This window comes from Molossus molossus, unplaced genomic scaffold (assembly GCF_014108415.1).
Source record: "Molossus molossus isolate mMolMol1 unplaced genomic scaffold, mMolMol1.p scaffold_m16_p_12, whole genome shotgun sequence".
NCBI classification, from domain to species: Eukaryota; Metazoa; Chordata; class Mammalia; order Chiroptera; family Molossidae; genus Molossus; species Molossus molossus.
The window spans coordinates 49826345-49846304 of record NW_023425347.1 but is presented as its reverse complement, the minus strand read 5'-3'; the positions used below and the strand labels follow the sequence as shown (position 1 = coordinate 49846304).

Below are 19960 nucleotides of genomic sequence, written 5' to 3'. Positions count from 1 at the left end.
GAAGAAATGATCTGAAGGCAATATTATTTGCTTTTTTATCAAAAGAGAGAAAAAAAACGTATCTTCGTAAATGTGGATTGATTCTCATTGAAACAGGGAAATGAATGCTTGTATTGCAGCCTTAAAGAATCACATAGTCACTGCAATATTCGTTTTTGTAAACTACAGCCTGCCACCTAGCAGACCATGACTGAATGCTTTTGAAAAGTTGTAGATTACAAACATGAAATCACAATTAATATCCTCTAAAAGTAATTTCAGAGCCTTCACATCTTAAAAAAAGGACAGTGTGTACTGCTTCACAAGGTAATGTAGCTAATCAAAAAAAAAAAAAAAAAAAAAGAGTAGAATGAAAGTATTTACATAATGAGCAATTCTACAGAAGGCCATCATCCCCACGTAAGCACTGCTGATCACATCCCACGCTGTTCTAACAAACTGCACCAGATTGGAGCCAGCCATCAGCACTTTCAGAGAATTCGTAAAAGCCTTTTATGGGTCTTTAAATTTATTGTAGAATGGCATTCTTCAGGTAGAATAGGCTGGTGAAAGAGGACAGTGTCAACACAAGGTACCAGCAGGGGAAAAGAACGTCGGCGCTCCCGGTAATTCCATACTGGGCCGTGCTTGGAGCTGGAAAGAAATGGAAAAGACTAAATCAAAATCTTATTCGTGACTTTCAGGATCTTAACGATAATCAAAAGGCAGCTGGGTATATTGTGGGGCGCACTGGCATCGGAGTCAGACAGACTTAGGTTCACTTCTGGCTCTGCTGTAGGACAATGTATGACCTATTCAATGAACCTTTCTGAGCTTCATTTTTCTCAAGGGAGAAACAGAGATGCTATAATCCCCTTGGCAGGGCTGCAGTGAGAATTGTGGATAAAGCACATATAATGCATTGTATTGGAATGAACATATGCTAATTACTTAAGGTATTGCAGCTAACATCATTCTTATATGCACTATAAAAATTTGTATTAGTGAATAATATTCACCAATGCATATTTTTAATGTTTTTATTGAGATAAAAGTGATGTATAACGTAAATTTAAGGTGTACAATGGTGTTGATTTCGTACATTGATGTATTGCAATAGTATTACCATCATAGTGTTAGCTAAAATCTCTATGATGTCGTAAAATTATCATTTCTTTTCTGTGGTGGGAATAATTAAGATCTAGCCTCTTAGCAACTTTGAAAGTTATAATACAGTATTGTTGACTATGATTACTATGCTATGCATTGAATCTCTAGGACTTCTTTAAGAGTTCCAAATTTGTACCCTTAAACAGCTTATCCACAATTCCCCCACCCTCAGCCTCTGATAAACACTGTTCAACTCTCTATTTTTACAAGTTCAGCTTTTATAGGCTCAACATATAAGTGACATTATACATATATATGCACATATATTTGTGACTCTTTTTTATTGGCAAAATGCTGTACTAAAGGCTGTAAAAACAAACAGATTCAACAATTTTTTTTGGAAGTGATAAAAGATATTAAAAAATATAATATATTCCTAGGAACATCAGAGTTGCATGTGCACACTGCAGTGACAGAATTTGTGTAATTAAATCCACCTGAGCAAGGGAGGAATGATTTAACAGAGAGTTTTACAAAGAGGATGGTCATTGGGTAAAGGAAACAACATATTCAAAAGCATGAGGAAAGAGAGAGCACAACATATATTCTAGGATCTAAAAGTAGGTGAGTATTGCTGGACCATGAAGATTGAGGCCTGAAGTCAAGGGAACTGAAACCAGAACTCTAGACTGATAGAATGATCTTGATATATTTTTAAAAAAGAGTTTAACTCTTTATAATAAAGGAGATGTTGAAGAATTTGGAGCTGTTAAATTGTATGGCTACATTTATTTCCACAGTAGAAAAATCACAGTTTTATACACGAGAAGTTCATGTGATACGTGGCTAACACACATGTTGAATTTTCACTGAGAGACTTCACCTAGAGATTCACCAAGCTTGGGATATTGTGGGAGTCTACTGAACGAATTCCACTTCATTACACAAGAGAACAGTTGTCTCTGCGAATGTGTGTTATACTGTGTTCCAGAAATTCAGTGTTGCAGACATGCTCAGCCTTGCCTGAGACTGATTCTCATTTACCATTATAATTATAACAGTAGCAATAAAAAAACAAACAAACAAACAAACAAACAAAAAAACTCACCAACATACTTTTAACTACTTTTTCTTAATGAAACCTGGTTTTCATGCTCTGTTTTCTAATACAAAATAAATAATGTAATAAAAATATATTATTTCACCCCCGAATCCATAACTCAAATCCAGGAACAGTTTTAGTCACTGAGTTTGAATTACCAGCAGGTAGTTTTTAATGGAACTTTCACCAATGACTATATTTCCATGTTACAAGAAGAATAAATTACTTTGTTTATACCTTTAAGAAATTAGAGGGGATAAAAGATGCATTGGCCCCTGCCAGTGGGAAGTTTTCTTCACAGTACAAATTGTTGGTTCCAGGTGAGTGAGATTCAGGGGCCGAGACTACTACTCTTTAGTAAACACAGAGCAAAATCTACTATTTAATGCTTCTACTTGCATCACAAATGAGTCCTAAAGAATGAAAGGTGATGAAGAAAATAAGTCTACATCATTGAACAGACAGCTTTTCAAGTTTTGATATGTAAGAAGTCTACTATAAAACCACACAGCTCCTTGAATTATTTTCTCTTGTTCAAGACCTAGAAGGATGTTGTACTTTTAAAAATATAAGTAAATATTTAATTGCTCTGTTGCCTTCTCAATGACAGCTATTTTTGCTGTTGTTTTTTAAAAAATCTCAAGTGCAATACAACCAGTATAACAGTAAAGAACTAATAAACAAAATGTATAAAATGATTTCATAAATAAGAAACAAATCTTAAAAGCCAAGCACACAAAGCAAAGATAAAATTTTATTATCTTGACTAATTAAATAGTACATTAAGTGGGTAGAGTGTAAAGAACCCTCAAAACTTCGTGTCCATACTTTAAAATGCATTTGGGAGGCAATCTTTTCTAAATCTTCTCCAACAAGTTGAGATTACCTTAGTGTGTCATTAGGCCACCGTACATATTCCTTTTTATACAGCTATAATACTGCAAATATTTCTACACATATCTATTTTATCAGATTGTAAACTCTCCTTGTGGTTCATGTGCTTTGTTTTTTTAAAAAAAATTTTTCCTTTATTGATTTTAGAGAGACAGGAATGAAGAGGGAGAGAGAGATAGAAACATCAATGAGATAAAACATCTATTGGCCGACTCCTGCATGCCCCCCACTTGGGATTTGGCCCATGCCTGGGCATGTGCCCTGGCCAGGAATCGAACCGGCAACCACTTGGTGCGTGGTTCAATGCTCAACCTCTGAGCCACACCGGCTGGGCCTGGTTCATGTGTTATATATGTTGGTGTTTCCAGACACAAGGTCTGGTACATATGCTTAAGAAATGTCTGTTTAATAAACAGTTGAATTCAATAAATAAGTAGGTCAGAATTTAAAAGGGTATTTCTTTCATAAAAAAGAAATTTTTTTCCTGAACCAAGCCATTTGCCTGTAGGCTAGAAAATTTTCAGTATACCTCTTCTATTCATTAAGCAAATATGTACTGAATTAGATACTAGGCACTGTATTAAGTATTGGTAATACAAAAGCTAATATGATAGATATGGTCCTTATGCTACTTAATTACATATATGGCCATATATACTCTACATACTCCTTTTTATCATGTACCTTCAATGCCATCTTTTTATCCAATGTGCCTTTACCTTCTACTCAGCCTCCTATTGTCTTAGACATGACAAAAGTATATCAATAATATATGTAAACATTAAATGCAACTGCAATTAACAGTATATATATCCATTGATGTCTCAAATTGATATACTTTTTAGTTTTGTGACTGCGATACTTCTATTAGTCCTAAAATAAAGTAGCACACTGTTGCTGCATTATGATGGTGTAATTACTATAAGAAATGGACTGCAAAATAACTATTGGCAGTTCATAGGCCAAAAAACAAAGAATAAATGTCATCAAGGGAGTGGAGTGTGAGGTCAAAATCTAATGCCAAATTATATAAAATGATTCATATTTCCTTAAGCATATATTGATGATTTTTATGTGCTGGGGATTGAACACAGGTAAAGATGAATAAAGTTAAATCTCCTATTTTAGGAAAGTTTTATTCAAGTTGGATAAGTAAATAAAAATGCAAATACAGAACATTGTGATATATACAGTGAGCGAACATGAGAGGGCTCTCTGGAGTCATGGTAGGTAAGTAGTTGGGCATCAGATACAAATAATTATTTTTTTAAAATGCAGCGATATACACATGTTAGTACATGTATATCTCACTTTTTTAAATGGTGGCCTGTGGTTCACTGACTAGGAATATCCTATGACTATATTACCTTAGTTCCATTGACTGGTATTCATAGTTTTGGGGATTTTTGTTGTGAATTGTTAACTCAGTGATTTAGAGCACAGGACTAATGATACTAAACTTAGGAGTCTCAGTACTATTTGGACTAATTATATTTGCTTGGCATGTTAAATCCCAATCAGCTATATAAGAAATTATAGAAAATCTTAAGAAATTATAGAAAATAACTGTTAGCTATAGTAATCAGCTTTTAAAAAGTAGCTTCAAGACTCAGTTAAAATATCCTCTTCTTTAAAAGAGAAAATTCTTTATAAAATCCCACTTGCCAAATTAATTTGGCATCATATTTTGTATCTTATTTACATATCTATCACATCATATTTATATATCGATTTTTTCTCATTAGACCAAGAATGTCTTCAAGCCAAGATTTATTATATATATATATCTTTATTGTTGGTACAAAACAGAGTCTGGCACTTAGCAAATATTTAATAATATTTGTTAAATGATGATAAGGTTTGTAGCCACTTTTCTTACTGTCACCATAAACATATAAGGAAATACAATACCTTGAGTACTTTTCTCAGAAGAATATTACTTTCACCGTTCAGATTTTACCTTCTGAGACGTGTCAGAATACTTCCCTTTAACATTTGAGCAAGAAGATAGACCACAAGGCAACCTACATAAGGGAAGAGCATGCATCCAACTTTGTAGCATTATCCTTTTGCAGCAAAAGACAGGGAGTGTAGATGAACCTGGAGCCCTAGATATACTTCTGAGTTTCTTAGGAGATAGCCAACTGTGCCTTTGGGATGGTCAGATCTTTTGTATGTTCTTCACCATGTTTTTAGTTGCCTGTGACTCTCATGCTGCTTCTCATCCTAAGCATGTATGACTCTCATACATGCTTCTTATGCTATGTACTATTAGAGGCAAGAGGAAAAGCCTATGTTAGCCTGAAACCTTCAGGGGTCTCCACTGACTACCAAAGGAAACCAAGGCTCTGTAGTTCAGCATTCAGGACCTCTGTTATCTGGCTCTAGTCAACTTATCCAGACTCATACACACTCTTAGCTCCAGTCACATGAACCATTTTCTGAATGCATGGAGTGTTTTTACTACTCTCTTTCATTTGCACATTCTATACCCTTAAGCTTAAATGGTCTTTCTTTCTATTCCCCTTGTCTATCTATCAAAGTCCTAATCATCCTTAGATCTAAAATACCACCATCTCCTCCATGAGTCCTCCTAATATCTCTAATAAGAAGTGTCAGTCTCCTGCTTATTCCTGATTTCAGAACTAGTTCTATAAAAATTTATAATAGCCTTGGCTGGTTTGGCTCAGCGGTTAGAGCGTTGGCCTGTGGTTCGGAGAGACCTGGGATCGGTTCCCGCTAAGGTCACGTACCTTGGATGCAGTTTGTCCCTGGTCCTGGTTGGGTTGTGCGGGTGGGAGCCACTCAATGTGTCCCTTTCATGTCGATGTTTCTCTCTCTGTCTCTTCCTCTCTCTCCCTCCCACTCTATCTGAACAGAAAATGAAAAAATGTCCTAGGGTGAGGATAAAAATATATATATATATGTATATCTATATAATAAGTTATATAGAAATACATATATATGTATGCATGTGGGTGTGTGTACACACACACACACACATATGATCTTTCTCCTTGACAGGTTTATAAGCATATGGGAACATTCCTCCTTATAATGTGTGCATCTGTATCTTATATAAATGTGTTCAACAGATGTGTGTGGCAATGAATATGGAAAAAATTCTTAAATATGCATTTGTCTAATTCAAGACAACTTTGATAAAATACCCTATTTCAGTAGTTATTCCTAAGATTTTTTTGCTCTTAAGGAAAAGTGTGTGGGAGAGAAACTGTTCTGTTTATTTTCCACTACTTATTTAATTATCTTTGTTATTTTTTATATTGATTTTTAGGGAAGAGAAAGGGAGAGGGAGAGCGAGAGAGAAACATCAATGTGAGAGAGAAACATCAATCAGCTGCTTCTTGCTCGCCCCCTAGCAGGGATCAAGCTAAAAATCTGGGCATGTGTCCTGACCAGAATCGAACCTGGCAGCCTTTTGGTGCACAGGATGATGCCCAACCAACAGAGCCACACTGGCCAGGGCATGAGGAGAACAATGAAGAAAGGAGAAGTTTAAACTGTGAGGGAAAAGAGAAAGAAAAGGGAAGACAACGGAGCAAGAAAACAAAAGGGTGAAGATGAGAGAGAGAGAGAGAGAGAGAGAGAGAGAGAGAGAGAGAGATCATGTGCATAATATATGAACTGTAGATTCAGATGACATTGGTTCAAAGTTCAGCTCCCCCTTTTTCTAGCTGGACTAACCTAGGCGCATTTCCTAACTGCTTGCTTTAGTGTCTTCACTTGCAAATGAGGATTGATAGTGTCTCAAAAGTTATTGTGAAGATTAAGTGTGTTGATACATTTAAAGCCCCCAGTCCAGCATCTAACACAGGAAAAACACCCCTCTGTTCATTTATCAAATTGGGTGTGTGCTGCGTGCTAGGCATTCTCTGAGCAAAACAGAATGGCCCCCGTCCCCATAGAGCTTTCTGTTTAGCTTAAGATGTTTTCCATGGAACAAGTATATTATACTTCTCTTAATTTATACTTGGTTAAGAAATTAATGTTTCTTGTCCTGGCTGGTTTGGCTCAGCAGTTAGGGCATCAGCCCACGGACCAATGAGTCGTGGGTTTGATTCTGGTCCAGGGCATGTACCTCAGTTGCGGTTGGTCCCAGGCCCTGGTTGGAGTCATGCAAGAGGCAGCCGGTCACTGTGTCTCTCTCACATGGATGTCTCTCTCTCCACCCCTTTCCTCCCTCCCACTCTATCTGAAAATAAATGGAAAAAATATCCTCGGGTGAGGATAAAAAAGAAATAAAGAAATCAGTGTTTCGCTGATTGTACAAAGCTGTCCTTTAAGTTACCTTACAAAAAGATTTATTCTCTTCATTCTGGGCTTCTTTCATTCAATGCCAGGTACTGTTAGATAACTGACCAGTCTCCTGGTTTGCAGGCTCCTTAAAGGCAAGGAGTGTGACCTCTTCCTTTCTACCCTTCCCCCCTCCTGCCCCAAGGAGAATGGTGTGCTGTGTGGCCTTTAGAGAGTGTTTCCATTGCTGATCCAGGGCCGAGTTTGCATTCGGCAGGGCCCCCAGGCCCGGAGCAGAGGCGCCCGGGCTAGCTAGGTGTGGAGTCCAGGCCTCTGGGATCGCTCTCATTGTCAACAGGAAGATCCGATCTGTTTTAACACATATCTTACATCTTATCTAATTATGATTATCACTCCCAATTACTTACAGCTGCTGCATATTATTTTCAGAGTTGGCAGTTTTCCCCTGTATTGCTCCAGTGTTTATTTTTAGGCAAAAGCAAATGTAACTGTGAAATATTTAGTTTGGGTATAATACCAATTACTTGCCTAGGCAATTTCCTTAAACTGCTCAAGCTTTAACTAAACTAGCTTTGAGCCATCGTTTTAGGATTCCTGTTGCAATCTTAGGTAGAGTTACATAAGCTACATTAACTTTGCTTCCGTAAGAAAAAACTGGCCTCAACTTAACGTTTACTGAGGAAGCTTATGCCTTAATGGAAAGTGAATGATTTACACATAAATTAGATTAGATCATATAAAAGAGAGTGATTGATGTGGATTCCAAATAGAGTGCACATTCGTTTATTCAGAAATTATGCACCATTGATTCGATTCAAAAGACAATGTAACTTTGTTTCATTACACACCGTGGGAGGACTTTACTCAAAAGATCTTTGAGTCCTCTCTTTAGCAATAGCTACTCCTCAGCACCGTCAGTAGGTGGAGGAGATACCCAGATCACCCCCAGACCTTTCATGTCACTTAATTCTGCCTAAACACTGGGTGGAGATTAGGGGAGTTAATGAGCACTGGAATGGGATGTGCTTTACAATGGGGTGTAGAACTTCTCATTATGGTGTCTGGAAAAACCAGGCAAGTCTCAGCACAGGTGACATCATCTCATTATTCCTTTTTATGCTATTTCTTGGACAATAAGATGGTCCAGACCCTAAGATAAGATGTGTTAAAAACACAGCACAGACAAACCGTGTCTCCTCATGCATATTTCATATCCGGGGCCCAGTGACTTCCAGGGGAAGAGCTTCATTTGTGTGGACATTGTGTGCTCCTAGACTTAGACCCTCAAGGTCTTCTTCGTCTTGGCGTTGGGGTGAAGAATGCCTAGTAGCACAGTGGTCATGTGTTTGGGGCACTGATGTATTTATTTCCAGATTTTTTTTTAATACAGATACTTAAAAATGCTTTTATTGATTTTTGAGAGAGAGAGGGAAGGAGAGAGAGATAGAAACATCCATCAGCTGCCTCCTGCACGCCCCATACTGGGGATCGAGCCCACAACCCAGGCATGTGCCCTGACCAGGAAACGAACCAACAACCTCTTGGTCTGTGGGTCAGTGCTCACCCACCGAGCCACACCAGCTGGGTTACACAAGACTCATTAATTGTACTATAAAACTGTTTCTTCAAATACCAAGATAACCATAGCATGGTCCCCTTTCCAAGCAGCTCTCAGTCTGGTAAAGTTAAATTCATGAGCCCCTGTCATAGCCAGTGCTATCCTGCAAGGAAGAGAAAGTAAGAATTATACAGAAGGCTTTGAATTCCTGCCAGTCAGCCTTTGTTTCCATTATCTTTACCAAAACCAGGCTAACCAGAGCACACTGGTTCACTTTTCTCAAATTAGAGGCCTAAGGTTATAAAAAAATCTGTATTTAGATGTTTATTTATGTTCATTGCAGCATTATTTACAATAGCCAAGATTTTCAAGCAGCCCAAGTGTCCATCAGTAGATGGGTGGATAACAAAGCTGTGGTACATGTACACAATGGAGTACTACTCAGTCATAATAAAGAAGGATCTCATACCCTTTGTGACAGCATGGATGGACCTGGGAGTATTGTGTTAAGTGAAATCAGTCAGTCAGGGAAAGAAGTACCATGATTTTACTTATATGTGGAATCTTACGAACAAAATAAACTAACAAACCAAATAGAAAGAGATTCATAGACAGAGTAACAGACTGACAGCTGTCAGAGGAGAGGGAGATTGCCGGGCTGGGTAAAATTGGTGAAGGGATTAAGAAAAAAAAAATACATCCAACTCAAAGACACACACACAAAATAGATACTTATTGTAACATTTTACATTTTTACTTTTTCACTTAGTTAAAAACCGAATGCCTATCTATCTTCAAGAAATTCCAACATCTTTTACAGACCAACCTTTCATCAGCATAAAAGCATAAAGTAATTATTTTCACAGAAAGTATCTCCACTCTGTGTTATAAACAATGAGAATGGCTAGAGAAACGACACCATTCTTTTCTCTTGCTGACTCATGGAATTTTCAGCTATTTCTCTGGCAGACCACCCTCCTTGATCCTTCTCTGCTTGCTAAGTCGCCACTTGCCAAAGTTCATGGTACACAATCCTATTTACTCAACATCAACTCCATTAGGAATATTAAACATATGTTTGATTCTGTTATTTCCCATATTCAGAAATCTGCCTGTTTGTAGATGAATATGTTTATCTGCAAACAGCCAGATAAAACTCCCCGAGACTATTACCTGTAATCTGAGCTAAGGAGCATGAGTATGCAGTCTTACCCAAATAGAAACAAATCCTGCTGCCTGTTTCTGTCCTTCACAGTTATTGAAAAAAAAGTTTCAAAGCCTGAATTGTTCACTGATATAGTCTAAAGATATTGGGTTTTTGGTTATATTTTTTTTAGCAAATCAGAAGTGATTTGCAACCTATAGTGGGTCTTCAAAAGAGGTAATTTGTATAAACCTAACTGGTTCTTTGAACTTGAGCAAAGTACACTTATTGAGTCCAGGGAGGTTTGCAAATGGATTTCTATATACGTGTAATTACATATTTTGGAGTATGTGTGTCTGTGTGTGTGGGAGTGTGTATGTGTGTTTTGAAAGTGTGAAAAGTATTTTGTTATGTGAAATATATACACAAACATACAATACAAATTGCCTTGACTACATGGATTTCAGTTTGGGCCTTTAAGGCATCATCTAGCTGAAGGAAAGAGGTTTTCACAACAATAAAAATAGAAGCCCAGCTGTGTTCTTAAGGTCACTAATAGTCACTGCTATCAGCTGTATCATCAATGTGACATTGCTAGTGTGGAAAAAAGTGGGAGATGTTGCAAAACGGTAAACACTTTTGCAAGTTGAAGGAATCTGAAGTTTCTGTATGTGTGGCTTTGTGAGTGTAAAATTATTTAAGATTTTGAAGTGTTTAAACTTGGAGCTTTAATAATCAGACTGTCTTATTTATTAAGCTTTATTCTTTACATCTTCTGTATTAGGAAGGTTATCCTAAACTAGCTTCTTTTCTGTTATTCTGCAACAGAAAATTTTGTGTTTTTTAGCATGAAATATTGTTCTTTTAGCACGAAAGATCAAGAATTTCAGAAGGTTTGATTATTTCTCCCCTTTTGAATATTCCAGACTTTCCTTTTTTTTTTTTTTTTCCTCTAAGCTTTTCAAATGCAATAAAGACCAGTGATTATCTGGCCTGTAGTTCTGATTCACTTAAATTGCTCTACTTGTTATGGGCCAGGTTGATTTTCAGTTACTCTAAATGATGCTTTAATCATTTCTACTATATGTTGGCTATTTAAAAAGCCTTAATAAAATCCAAATGACCTTGCATGGAATTCACAGTCCTCTGTAACGTTCCTGAAAGCTACCTTTGCAGCCCTATCACTGACTGCCCTCTGACCGGTCTGCTCGGGTCACAGGAGGCAGGAAGGCTCTCCATTCTCAGAAAATGCCCAGGCACTTCTGTGTTTGCTCGCACTCTGCCTTCTTCTGGGACAGACTTCTGTATCCTACATGTTGGAATAGAATATCTATTCCAACTCAAATGCAAAGTGCTCACAAAATTAGAATCTGTCAGACTCCAAAGGATTCCTGGGGACAGCCGAGTGCAACCCTTCAGTTTTATAAATGAGATGAGGCTGGTGGAGCTTGAATGATGTGCTTAAGGTAGAGGCAAAAATAAGACTAGAACGGAAGTGTGCTGACTTTCTGTGCTTCCATTTCTATGACGCCCCCCTGATTTGCTACCTAACTCTGGTTGGAATTGATCTGCCGTTGCCTCTTCTCTCTTACAGCGTTTGCTTTTCCCTCTGCTTTGTCACCCCTGTGTTCATCTCCTCCAGTGGAGTCTAAGTTTCTTGGGGAAAAAAATCATATTTAATTTAATTTGGTATCACTCATAGCATTTGATCAAGGGATTGGCACCACACCATATTTATTACAGAGAACTATAGATCAATTGTTTTCATTTCTGCAGTTAAATGAGATTTCTCTATAAAGCTCAAGAAAAAGAAAGGCGTGGTATTGGGAAGGTGATATCATCACTCAAGAATTCAGGATTTAGAAACACTGGTGACCATTTGGGAGGAAGATTGGTTCTATTTTACGGAAAAGAAGAATCATGTATTCTTAGATGTCTCTGATAACATTGTACTACAAACATACAGAGTTATGCGTGCGCACACAGAGAGAACTACTGAAGAATCGCTTTTGTCTGCAACTTCTATTTGAATGTATTAGTTATGGATGGCGACCATTTGTATTAAGCACATCATGTACTAGCACCTCTCAGCCTCAGTTGTCTCAGCTGAACAAAGGTGATAAAAATATCTTCCTCATAGTGTTGCTGTGATAAGTAAATGAGCTAAGTGCTTAGCTAGTGCTCACTTAAGGGTTCATTAGATGACAGCTTGTAAGATGCATTTGTATTTATAGAAGAAGAACAATGTAAGCCCCTACTTGGGCCTAAATAGAAATACCCAGTTTTTTGAAATACCTCAAAATCCTATAAATTTGAAAAAGTAACAACCACACCACCAATATGTTCTTTCTAAAGCACAGCTCTAAAAATAAGATAAAAACTTTATTCATTAAACACATAATGCTTGAGTACTTGAAAATACTTACTGAGTACTTGTGCTCCATATACTGTTCTGTGTGCTGGGATATAGTCTTCATACATAATTCCTCTCAGTAGATCACATTGCTCTGAGTCAACCATACCCACCAACCCCATGGGTTGCAATCCATGTTTCTTCTACTCAGAATCACCTTCTTCTAATTCTTCCCAAATTTCCAGCCTTCAAATGGCATAATTTTACTTCTCCTTAGGGACCTAATTCAAGTGTTATCTCTATGATAACTTAGCCTTTTAACCATACTTGTTCTCTCCCTTGAGGTCCCATTGCAATTTAAACTCTCCCCTCGGGGCCTTGCTCACTACCTTGCTTCTTCCCCTGGACTGTGAATTCCTCAAGGGCAGGGACCTTGCTTTTTCATCTCTCTTTACTCCCCCCCGCCAGTGGCTAACACAGAGACTGCACATAATAATGGTTTAATAAATAACTGCCTATTTTACCCCCACATAGTTTGCAAATAATATTTCTTTCACAGATCTTTTGTGTCTTGCCTTACATCCTCGTATTTATAACCTTCTTACTTCAGCTGCTGCTAAGACCACCAGTTGTGCGCAAGGCAGACAATTCTGAGATATATTCCACATGGCTCCTCAGAGGGTCCCCAGGAGGATGGGGCCCAGTGCCCCACAGCAGGGACCAGCTCAATAATATGTTCTTGGACTGGCTTTCCCTCCTTCTCTGTTTAACTTGTCCCAATCTTCCACCAGCATTTCTTGAAATTCCTTTCCAAAATAATCACCCATAAGCGAGCTGCTCATTTTGAGGGGACCCAGACAAAGATAACACTCTTGTGTAAAGCAGAGAAGAACGACAGGTCCTAAGTACTCTAACTTCACCTCTCCCCACCGTGCATGGTGCTTTACGCATAGTATGTACACTATGCTAATTTTACATAAATTGATAGAAAGTAAACAATTATCTTATCCACCTCCACTCTTCTTTGCTTATAATGATTCACTTGCATTGCTTTTATGAGGTCTGTGTTAATTATATTGTTAACAGGCACATACTCTTAATAATGTAAAAGGGGTCTTAAAATCTTAATTAAATCTGATATTTTTTTTCCCTCATAGACTTTATCCTAAGAATATTACCCACTGTTTTACACCATCATCATTTTGATTTTTGCTATACCAGCAACATTGCCTAATGAAAGTTCTGTCTCCTATTGTATTTCTTAAATATTTAAAAGCACTCATGACTCATATTTTTTTATTATGATTTCAACTATAAAATGGTCATCTCGCTACAACCTTGAAATGCTCCTTTTCAAGGCTTCAGCCTGCCTTATAGTTTATGCCTAAGGTGATGCACGTTATAAAAGGGGAAAGTTGGAAGTACAACTACTACACAAGGAGCTTGAGGACGTGTGAACACAATTAGATGTTAGAGAACTCTAGTGCAAAGATGTTCTACCAAAGGATGCAAAGAAAAAAGATCAATACATTTGCACAGTGATTCTAGTCCTGAACACATTATGCACTGTGGATTAATATTGATTTTCAAGAATGTTCAGTAACTTTCTTCCCTTCAAGTAGAGACAATATGATGCTAATAATTTCTCTGGACATGAGTCAGGATGTTTCTTAAAATGCGTGGGGATTTTTTAAACTATTATATCAGAAAACTTTACCGCTACCTCATTTTTTTATAGGTATCTCAAATTTGCTCACATTATTATTGTTTGAAAGAGTTTTTGACTATAACTAAAGTAAGGCTTCCTGGAACTGCGTTAATAAGTTTTTCAGTCTATCAGCTGATAAAATTATATCCACAGTTTCTTTGATCACAAATCAAGAGGAGAAACCTTGTCATTTCATTAGCAAAAGTCTTTACGTTATTAAAAGATGGCACTACTTTAGCAGTATTTTCCATTATCCTTAACCAAAATACAGTTGACCCTTGAACAATACGAGTTTGAACTTCACAGGTCCACTTTTATGTGAAATTTTTTCAATAAATACTGTAAATATATTTTCTCTTCCTTACGATTTTTCTTAATAACATATTTTTCTCTAGCTTACTTTATTATAAAAATACAGTATATCATACATAGAGCATATAAAATGTGTCTTAATTGACTGCTCATGTTATCGGTAAGAATGCTGATAAACAGTGGAATATTAGTAGTTAAGTTTTGGGGAAGTCAAGGTTATAAGTGAATTTATAACGGCATGAGGTGTTGGCGCCTCGAACCCCAAAGTTGTTCAAGGGTCACTGTATAGACATTTAAACTTCAAACTGGATAATTAATCTTAGATAAGTCAGAAGATAAGTAATTTGGAAATAACTGGTTTTTATAATCGTAATCACATTATTTATTCAACACTTGCTTATTGAGCACCTACTTTGTGTGCTCAGTGCTGACTACACAAAGGTGAACAAGAACTAATCCTTGACTTTGAGGATTGTTTATAGTCAATTAGAAACTAAATATTCTACTCTAGAAGAAAAGGGATGATTTTATTAAATCATGTATTATTAGAATTCCAGGGTTAGAAGAAACTTTGAGAGACTCTATTCTCCTTTGTCAAGTATAATCAAATCAGAAATCTCATTAGAGAAAGGCCTTGTAGGGTTGTGCCATTTCAAAGCCAGAGGAACTAAAGCCTAAAGACGAAAGAGTTATACAGAGAATTAATTCAAGTCTCCAGACTTTGTGTTCTGTGTCCTTTCTAGCACATTGCACTGTTCACATTCATTTACTTAGTATTGTGCTTCAAGTTTTTATAACTTACTAACTGCTTGTTAATATTGAATGAAACAAATACAATCTTAAAATGTTTCTAAATAAAATATGATCAAAATAACTTCATAATCTAATAAATTATCCAACAGTTACATATCACTTTAATTAGTTATTTCAAGCAATAAAACACACGATGAGTTTGTTCTATATACATGCCAGAAGTGATAGTTATTTTTCGAAATGTCAAATGTTTGAAATGATTTCCATCTGTAGTCAATGTATACTTTATTTACATCTCTCATAATGCATTCAAGTTAGACTTTTTTTTAATGCATCAAGTATATTGAAGCTCATGATATTTCTTGATCAAATATTGGTGGTATCTGAATAATTGTCATATTAGAAATCTAATATGAATGGTTAATTTATTTGTATACAGAATAATTACAACATTTCCTAGAATCAAAAGAATAGGTGCCCATGAAATTCTTCATATATGTCTAGACTATATGTGTTGATTTTTCCATTTCTCCAAGGTACACATGAATTCAGAAAATCAGCATTCAGAATATGTCTGCATAAAATGAAGTCTGTTTGTTTTTTAAGTGAAGAACCAGCTTCAGTTTATTATTCATGCTTGAGGCAGGACTTGGAAACTTGGAAACTGGAAAAGGAATTAAGAGAACTATAGATTCCTAGGGAGTCAAGTCTAGTTTAAAAACAATAAATGTGACTAATTTGGTTTTATTGCATTAACAGTTCTTCTACACTGATTTATAAATGATTGCTGATGAAATCAGAAAGCCACATTCAAATACATGTATTCTAATATACATTTTCTATTTCACACTAAATTTAAATATAATCGCAATTAATAAGAACATTTGGTATTATTTTAATGGTCAAAAAGACTTTCTAAAATTCCCTACAATTATGTGGAAAACAACCATAATGCCATTTCTTTTCTTAGGTATTCTTACAGACATGTTTTATTATAAAGAGGTTTGGGCTATATAACTGACCTTGGATGTACTTTTTAAAAATCTTAAAATGAGAGAAAAACAGATTATTATTTTTCTCCCTGCACCTAAAAAGGGAAATATAATAAATATTAATATCGCATTGTTACACTCCCCCCTTAAAAAATGGGATATAAAATGGTTTTAATAAGCACTAAGCATGTTTCCACTGATCGTACCAGAATCTCTTCCTGTATTAAACTATTTCTTGTCTGCCTCATTTAAACTGTTCTTCTGATATTCTTCACATATGAATAAGATGGTCCTTTGTTTAAGCATTATGGCAGATACCACATTATAAAAAATAATAGAGCAGCCTTATCTACATGTCTGAATCAGGGACAAGAAACTCACCAACAGTATAAATAGAATTTTTCATTAAGCAGCATTCCTGTTTATTACAGAGCAATGATTATAATTTCTTTTAGATTTCAATTTAACGTTGAAAACAAATCCCAGTCCCCCCATCTCTTTTATGTAGCTGACTGCACTATGCATAATGTCTGATATACAATGGCAATGTCTATTGTTACAGGACTGGCTTATTTGTGTACTGAAAGTTTCATTCAAATTTGTATGGTTCAGAATGTTCAATGAAATGCACAAATTGACTAGTTCAGTGCTCCCCAATTTGTCATAATGTGTTTTGGGTGAGTGTTTTTCTTCTTTAAGATAGCCATGCTGTCATTTTTATTTCATAAGGAAATATGAATTCTTGTAAAAATTCCTGTGAAATCTCACAGTCCAATGCTAAAGGCAGGGTCCTAAGTCAGTCACTTATAGGGCTATATAAACACTACCTCAGACTAAATCTGGGGATACCAGCTACAGAAAAATAACCCATGGAAAACCTTATTTTATTGTTTGCTGACTGTAAAATAAAATATAATGTGGGCATATTATGAAGAGGATTTTCAAGTGAAAGGGAGTGGCTGAGAAGAAGCAAAATGAGTGTTGAAAATATATTGAAACTTAAGCAATTGTGGGGAAGGGGTTGTCTAGGGAGATCCAAACATACTCATTTTGGCACCTTGTACATACATCTCTTCACATTAGACATTTCGAATCCTTTTCTCTTCTTTCTATACATAATTTTCATTTTTTCCAATTTTTATTAATTAATTTTGTTACAGATGTTTCTCCTTTTCCCTTCTAGACACCCCCACCCCCAGCATTGTTATCTATGTCCATTGTTTATGCATACATGCATATGCGTTCTTTGGTTCATCCATTTTTATTACCTTTCCACTCCTAGGTATGTTTACTAAATTATATGAGTCTAGTAATTCTAACTATCCTCTGGCTATCTACACTTAAATACATGAATTACATTTGGGTTTGTTAAATAACAGACAAGGAATCTTAAGTCAGTAAATGTGGTTTGATCTCTAGATCACTGAATCATGAAAATAAATTCAAAAGTTATTAAAAATAAATAAAACTACAAAGTCCTGGAAAAAATGGAATGTCTATATTTCTTAGGTGCCAATTACAGACATATCTAATTGCCTGTTGTTCATTTGATGAAAATACCTTTTTATCATTTCATTGGCAGGTAAAGATCAGAGGGCCTTTCCAGCTCGTAAGACGTACACTGGAAAAACTAGACTCTGCTACTTGACAGGAATAATGCACTATGTTCATTCCTGAAGAGATGATTTCCAGTGTTAAATAGAGAGTGGATTAACAATTACATTGTATTTTTTAAACATTTGGTCAAGGATTTAAAGAACTGCCCAGAGTGTTTCTTTTTTGTAAGTTTTCATTTAATTCTTTGATTACATCACTATAATCCACATTTATTTTATTTTTTTGCAAACTTAACTGTTTCTGGAATTATTTTTTTAGTATAAAGAATTAAGCATTAAAAAAAAATTTACTGAAGTACTGTGAGCCTTGATTTTCTATCTGTAGGACAGGGTTTTTGATAACCGTGGGTTATTCTGAGCATTGAGGGAGACAATATTTGTGACAATGCTTTCTAGTGTATAATTCGTTTCTAAAGGCAGTTTGGTTCCAGGACATAATACTCAGGTGCTGATAGCTGGGTCTTTAAAGGAAAAAAAGGTCCATTTTAAATTTGTTGTCATTTGTTAGACAAGAATGGCACTCTTCAGGTGATAATCAACTCACTCAAGGCCATAAGGTAAAGTATAATGACCATCAAATGATTTTTACCTTCCTACTCAGTTTTATCTATTAGTCATTGGTGTGATGAGGTGTCTGACTTTGAAAAGTGTCTCTTTTATTATTCATTTGTTCATGTATTTGTGAGTTCATTTGGGAAATATTTATTTAATATCTCCTCTGCACAGATTTGTATGGGTGTGACAGGTAAATCGCATCTCCTAGGATTTCCATTCCCTGGTTGATGAATCAAACACTAATCAAGGTACTACTGTGAAAAAATTTTACAAATGTAAGTAAAGTCCCAAGACAGTTGGCCTTAAAATGTCGGGTGACCTGGGCGGGCCTATTCTAGACTCATGAGCCCCTTTAAAAGTAAAAGTAGGCAGTTTTCTCCACTGGTGGCAAAAGAGGAAGTCAGAGATGAACCCAGAGGGAGAGGCAGCTTGCTGTTGTGAGGCCAGAGAGGCCCTGCTAAGGATGCAGGTGACCTTCCAAAGTAGAGGGCAGCTTCAGTCTACCAGCCATGAGGAAATGAGGACCTCAGCCCAATAGCCCAAAGGGAACTGGAGCCTGACAATAATCTGAATGAATTTGAAAATGGACACTTTCCTAAAGCCTGTAGATGCCTTGTAAAAATAGACATGCACCTCACCAAAAACTTTCATTTCTTCTTTAACAAATATTTTAAAGACCATTTTTCAATGATAGTTGACATATAATAAATGAGTTTGTGATGTTTCCCTGGCTGGTTTGGCTCAGTGGTTAGAGTGTGGGCCAGAAGACCAATGAGTCTCGGGTTTGATTATGGTCAAGGGCAAGTGCCTTAGTTGCGGTTTGATCCCTGGCTTTGGTCAGGGTTGTGCAGGAGGCAACTAGTTGATGTGAGTTAGTCACATTGATATTTCTCTCGCTCCCTCCCTCCCACTCTATATCAAGATAGATGGAAAAATGTCCTCCAGTGAGGATTAAAAAAAAAATCATTAGTTTGTGGTGTAAAAAAATTATACATGGAGAACCCAGTTGAGCTTATTGCACTTCAGACCTACAGAACTGTGAGCTAATAGCATTTGTGTTGTTTTAAAGCACTACATTTATGGTCATTATTTCCGAGCAATAGAAAACTAATGTAACCAATGATCTCCTTTCATACTGGGACATGTCACATAAACTGTTGAAAGTAATGGAAGGGTTAATGAGATAAAAGTTAGAAACCCGAAAGGTGGAATGATTGAACATCAAATGAGCAGCACATATAATAAGTGCTCATAGTTCCAAGAAAGCTGTTGCGCAGTGGGGTGGACAGTTGTGAGTTCTTCCTGGACCAGGATGGGCATAAAGCATGGGAATGGTTGGCAGGGCAGAATTTCTATTACAATTTCAAATAAATCTCCCTTTTTACCTGACTGTCTATCTCTAATTCAAGTTCTTGTTTAGATGACATTCTATAATCCTATACTGTATCTGGTGTCTGTGATTTCTACCAACCTTTTCTCAGTTTTGCAAACAATAAAAACAAAGGCTCCAATCAGAGACTTCAGGGGTCACTACTATTGTCCCATTGAGTTGAAAGGAAATAATCATGAGCCACTTATAAATCCAAGATTATTCCAATTTCATGCTGAG

General features: G+C 36.4%; 1 long non-coding RNA gene across 1 annotated transcript in view; it reads right to left on the bottom strand.

The window, feature by feature from the left end:
* Nucleotides 1-327: 327 nt before the first annotated feature.
* The window catches only part of LOC118626474, a 193568-nt gene continuing 173935 nt past the window's right edge, over nucleotides 328-19960 (bottom strand). Inside the window, exon 3 of the long non-coding RNA XR_004958913.1 lies at nucleotides 328-633. This is a non-coding gene — a long non-coding RNA (uncharacterized LOC118626474). The remainder of the gene's footprint in view (nucleotides 634-19960) is intronic.